This window comes from Bos javanicus, unplaced genomic scaffold, assembly GCF_032452875.1.
Source record: "Bos javanicus breed banteng unplaced genomic scaffold, ARS-OSU_banteng_1.0 tig00002723_1, whole genome shotgun sequence".
Classification (NCBI taxonomy): domain Eukaryota; kingdom Metazoa; phylum Chordata; class Mammalia; order Artiodactyla; family Bovidae; genus Bos; species Bos javanicus.
The window spans coordinates 2,675,943-2,682,262 of NW_026893594.1; the positions used below are offsets into that span (position 1 = coordinate 2,675,943).

General features: G+C 34.1%; 1 pseudogene; it reads left to right on the plus strand.

The window, feature by feature from the left end:
- The first annotated feature begins 4,724 nt into the window (after positions 1-4,724).
- Positions 4,725-5,632, plus strand: LOC133243905 (olfactory receptor 5M10-like; annotated as a pseudogene).
- The last annotated feature ends 688 nt before the right edge of the window (positions 5,633-6,320 follow it).

A 6,320-nucleotide genomic window follows, 5' to 3' on the forward strand; every position in this document is an offset into this window, starting at 1 on the left:
AAATGAGCATTGGCTTCAATTATAGCCACGAGCTACATTAGGCCCTAACAAGAGAGTCAGTCAATCCCTTGAAGATTTGAAGTGAGGCAAACCCTCTCCTTTGAAACTTTGACTTCTCTTTAATTATGGGAGTCCTAGTCTTTTTCCAATATAAGGCTATTTCACCCATATTGAAAATTTGTTTCTTAGTATAACTAAATTTATTGTTTTGAGTACTGTAGTTTCTTACTAACTCTTAATATTAGATAGTGTAAAGCATTCAGTGATTTTTCTTCTCTCTCAAAATTGTTTTGGCTAACTTAAGATTTTTTTTAACAATCTCTATATAACTTAGAATCAGTTTGTCTATTAAAAATAAGCCAGCTATTGATCAATTTTAAGAAGAATTGGTAACTTAAAAATACTGGACTTAAAAATACCAAATATTACAATCCATAAGGAAGATATATCTCTCCATCATTTAAGTCTCCTTTAATTTCTCCCTGCATGCAGTGTTTTGTGGTTATCCATAAGCATCTCTTGCAGTTTTATTTAAAAAAAAAAAAACATTTCTAAATGGTTTACTCTCTTGATGTTTTTAAGTAATATATATAAATATTTATTTTCTAGTTACAGATGGTTTTTACAAAATAATATAAATAATCTATGTATATTAATCTTTATCATGTGACCTTCCACTGTATACTCTTAGCTTTTCTTCTGCATATTAAAAAATGGGATGTAAAACATAATGATCACCACAATAAATCTAGTTAACATTTCATTTGTGTATCTTTTTTATTTAAATTTATTTATTTTAATTAGAGGCTAATTACTTTACAATAGTGTATTGGTTTTGCCATACATCAACATGAATCCGCCATGGTATAAACTATTAAGTGATCTGTGAATAGGATGCTTTTATTTTATTTTTCATTTCAATCAGTACAATTTTATTACATAGATTAGAACTTCCAGTACATTACTGAATCTGCCATAACCAAAAATATAGTGAATTACATAATCACAAGGACACAAATAGCAAACAGTGTCAGTGGGATAGTTTCAATTATCTGACTGATGTTTGTGTAGCTAAAGCTATTAAGTGTTCTTTTAGCAGACACATGTCAACTGGTCATTGCAATTGAAGCAGAGTGATATTAACTAAGGAATTCATGTCTTCAAGTATAATTTAAATAGTCTCTCAAAGGCTTTCTAGGAAAATAAAATAAGAATGCATAAAACTCTTCTTTGTGATAGTATCATAGGTAGGTAAAGTCTGTGCCCTCCAATGTTATTTGTTGTTATATAAAAAAATAAACATTCATTTATGCATGAACTTCTGATCAAGTAATCCCACACTGACCAAGTGATCCCACACTTTGCCTTTCCAGAATTAATTCACTACTTTTTCAATTGCTATTGAGTTAATCCTACCTCTTCTTAGAAAAATCTTTTTATAAATATTATCATTATTACAATGCTAGCTCAACATTCAGAAAATGAAGATCATGGCATCTGGTCTCATCACTTCTTGAGAAATAGATGGGGAAACAGTGGAAACAGTGGCAGACTTTATTTTTTTAGGGGGTGGCCTCCAAAATCACTGAAGATGGTGATTGCAGCCATGAAATTAAAAGACACTTACTTCTAGGAAGGAAAGTTATGACCAACCTAGATAGCATATTAAAAACCAGAGACATTACTTTGCCAACAAAGGTCCATCTAGTCAAGGCTATGGTTTTTCCAGTAGTCATGTATGGATGAGAGAGTTGGACTGTGAAGAAAGCTGAGCACTGAAGAATTGATGCTTTTAAACTGTGGCCTGGCGTGCTGTGATTCATAGGGTCGGAAAGAGTCAGACACGACTGAGCGACTGAACTGAACTGAACTAATCCTACATTACAGTATATCAGGATATAGTGGTGGTGGAGGTTTAACCACTGAGTCGTGTCTGACTCTTGTGTGCCCACGGACTGTAGTCCACTAGGCTCTTCTGTCCAAGCTCCTCTGTCCTCTTGCTCCAAGCAAGAATACTGGAATGAGTTGCCATTTCCCTCTCCAGGGGATATTCGTAACTCAGGGATTGAGCCAGTGTCTCCCACAAGGCAGGTGGATTCTTTATTGTCTGAGTCACCAGGGAAGCTCATATCAGAATGTGTGTGTGTGTATATGTGTGTGTGTGTGTGTGTGTGTGTATATATATATATATATATATATATATATATATATATTCTTTAGGAAGCTAATGCTGATATTCAGCTTAAAGAAGGGTCAAATCTTCAAGTATCTTTGTGAAAAATAAGGAACTTTCACATTAAGGAGTCATGAAATAAGAGCTCTACCATCCTTCAGTTAGCCCTACAATTATATAAGAAAATTTTATTTCACGGGAATATTTAGGATTTTACACTTTAAATTTTGTCATTTAATTTGTTCAAGGAATCAAGGTAAAGCAGAAAATGTTGGGATAAATTAATTTTTCTACCCCAATTTGAAAAATGCATGGTTATGCTCAAATCTCCCCTAATGTGCTAAGTTGACGACAATATATATATTTTTACATTGATATGCAGCTTTATTTCACTGGCTGATTTCTCAGACTGTAACCCAGTATTTGGAAATCTGGTGCAATCAGGGATGCCTCTCTTGTATTAATGAGACTATGCTGTAATTCCTTTGATTGTATTGGCTGTAATTATGAATGCATTGGGAGACAGAGACTACTGAGACCATCTCTAGATTTCTTTATTCTCTAACAAATGCAGTATCAAACAATGTTCAGTTATTATTTACTCAAATTTGACCTCTCCTCCTAAATCACCCATTTTGTGATTCATCAATTTTATAAATGATCCTGGTTCTTAGACCCATCTTTGATTCCTAACATGTTGACCAAATCAATTCAGTGGTACAGATTGATTCCAGTATAAATCCACAATGTTCACCCTCCAAAGGATCATCATCCCTGACCAATATTTTTACTTTTTTCAGTTGGTTAGACCACACTTCTGCTCTCTACACTCTTTCTGCTTCTCAAATGGCTCATTTGCTTTACCTTCCTATTTTTCACTTTCATTAGATGACCTTATTTCAGTGATTATGGAGAATCATTGAAGAATTCTAATGAGAATATTTTCATTTTTATACACAAAAAATATAAAATTCATCCAACCACATTTTCATCCTTTCTTAGTATTAAAAGTGATGGTAAACTTCTCTATTTTTGCCAAAGATCTCAGGCACATAGTATAAAGCAGGGTACAAAAATGTTAGGTAGAGATTTTGGTCTTGAAGGAAAATTAAAGATCTCAAAGAATGAAATTAAGGTTATGCCCTTGAGGGAACATAATCTATCTTAATTGGATTATAAGAATTATTTTAAAAATACTCTAGGGAATATTCCTAAGAAACACATTATAATTCTTCCTATGTTGCTTTAGAAAATATGGTAAGTCAGTTTTACAAGTAAGTTATTGTCTACATTTGTTCACTAAAAATAGTGTTTTTTTAAATTTTGTGTGAAGGTTAATATTCTCACTATATTGAAAAATTATTTTCACCATTTATATTTGGTTTTTCTATTCAAAGGTTAATATTTCATGACATGTCTAAAAAATCAAGTATTATATACATGCTCTTCTGATGTGTATGTGAAAACTAAATTTACAAAGCCTTAAGGTGAAATTCTTGAGGCATAATGTTTCCAGTTATATCTTAATTTTAAAAAAACAACAACAACAACAGAAATAACTCCAGTTGGGAGCTAAGTCCACACTTCAATATTAACCTAATGTGCTTTCCTAAACAAATATGTTCTGAAGTGTGTCAGTTTTAAAAAATAATGGAGACAAATTCCTATTCAGATATTTGAATGCTTTATTTACTGTTCAAATTCTGCCTTCTCAGGCTTTCTCTGAATGACCATCTAAAAGCACTCCACCTTTAATTTTATTCATAGTGTTTTCTTCCAAGTGACATGCTGCTGTAAACATTTGTCTATGTGCTCAATGTCTATTACTTTGCTTACAATATGTGCTTCACAATGATAGGTAAGTTGCTCACTCATGTAACCCAGAAGTTAGAACAAGAAAAAAAAAATTACGCCTCCATAAATAATGAGTGGGTAAATTTAAAAAGCAGAAAGAATGATTCTTCATTCTGTACCTTCTTAGCCATATGTTAAGAGATACATCTACTAATTCAACGTCTTCTGAATGAAATTAAGCCAGACAAGTATGGGTTTCAGGAGTGAACATGTCTTCTATTGTGTGTCGAAAATAAGGTATCAGAGCTGCAGGGACTGTAGAAACTGCATCCTCCATTTGTCCATTTGAATGATGCCACTGACCTGCTGCTTTCCAGACCTAGTTTTCATTCTTTTGGCTTTCTTTTTCACCAAATTTTAAAAAAAAAAATACCGAATGTGAAGTTTTCCAAGAAAACAGGTTTAATTTTGTATGTGTATACATGATTTACAAATAAGAAAGGAAAAGGGAATGTGTGAGTTTGTGAGTGTGTGTTTCCAACATATATAGAAAGATATATCACAAAGAGATAAGGTGCAAATATTTACATAGATGCTCTGATGCACTGGTTGAGAAGAGTAATTTCCTTATAGAGAAATAGATCAAAAGTAAATGACAAAAGAATGGAATAAATGCAGAATCAAGATCAGACAGAATTCTTCACTTTACCACTTTCAGCTTTTAAGGGATGAGAATATCTCTTTCCCTAACCACACTGTAGTGACTGAATTCATTCTCCTGAGACTCACAGATGACCCAGTGTTACAGAAAACCCTTGTTTGGGGTGTTCCTGGTGATCTACCTAATCACACTGGCAGGAAATCTGAGCATGATCTTGCTGATCAGGACCAATCCCCACCTCCAGATTCCCATGTATTTCTTCCTCATCCACCTCTCCTTTGTAGACCTTTGCTATTCCTCCAATGTTACTCCAAATATGCTGCACAATTTCCTCTCAGACCAGAAGACCATCTCCTATGCTGGATGCTTCACACAGTGTCTTCATTGCCCTCGTGATCACTGAACTTTATCTCCTTGCTTCAGTGGCCTTGGACCGCTATGTAGCCATCTGCAGCCCTCTACATCACAGCACCAGGATGTCCAAGGATTTTTTGCATCTTTCTACTCACAGTCCCTTATACTTGTGGATTCCTCAATGGTCTCTGTCAGGCACTGCTGACCTTTAATTTGTCCTTCTGTGACTCCCTTGAGATCAACCATTTCTACTGTGCTGATCCTCCTCTGATAATGTTGGCCTGCTCTGACACTTATGTCAAAAAGATAGCAATGTTTGTGGTTGCTGGTTTCACTCTCTCAAGCTCTTTGTTCATCACTCTCTGTCTTATGTTTTCATCATTGCACCTATCTTGGTGATTTGTTCTGTGGAAGGCAGGCACAAAGCCTTTTATACCTGTGGTTCCCACCTGGCAATAGTCACTCTATTTTATGGAACCCTCTTCTGCATGTACTTGAGGCCTCAATCTGAGAAGTCTATACAGGAGTCCAAAATATTTGCAGTCTTTTATAGTTTTTTGAGCCCAATGTTGAACCCATTGATCTACAGTATGAGGAACAGGGATGTGAGCCAAGCCATGCAGCAATTGATTAAGAGAAATCTTTCATAAAATTGCAGTTTAAGCATCTGTTCATTTGATATGACTAAATGTCCATGACAGCCTTGTGGTTTAGAGATTAGAAATGAGTAACACAGAGCTTTAACTGTGATAGAATTCCAGATCCTTTTTTTTTTTTTTTTTTGAGGATAAGGATCATTTAGTCATTGGGACATAACGTATAGCAATCTCTTCTTTTGGTTAAGCAAAGAGCTTTGTTTCACTCTTAGCCAACAGAATATTCTGATGTCAAGATTTATATCCAGTTTGAAAATGTGTTTTAAAATCTTGTAAAGTACTTAACATTTTGCCTAAATTTTATAGTCTTGAAAACCACTGTGACTTTCAGGACCCAAATTTAAACTCAGTCTTTGTAACTCTCTTAATCCAATGGTTGACCTATTTGGAGTCTCTCATTTTTTAACATTCTACTTATTGACCTCTATTTGTGATTTATGTTTTTGTACTTTGTAAGTCTTTGGGTGAAAATCACCTTAGAAATTCTTGAGAGTATGCATCAACATGTATGAAAAAAATCATAAGTAATACAATTATATTTGAATTCTCACTTTTATGTCATTATGCATTAAATTCTAACAAATGAACTAAGTGAGAAAATGATCATCTCCATTTATAAGCTTTACTTTCTTATACACAGAGAGACTAAATGACCTGCCCATAGTCATCCAGCCACTTAGTT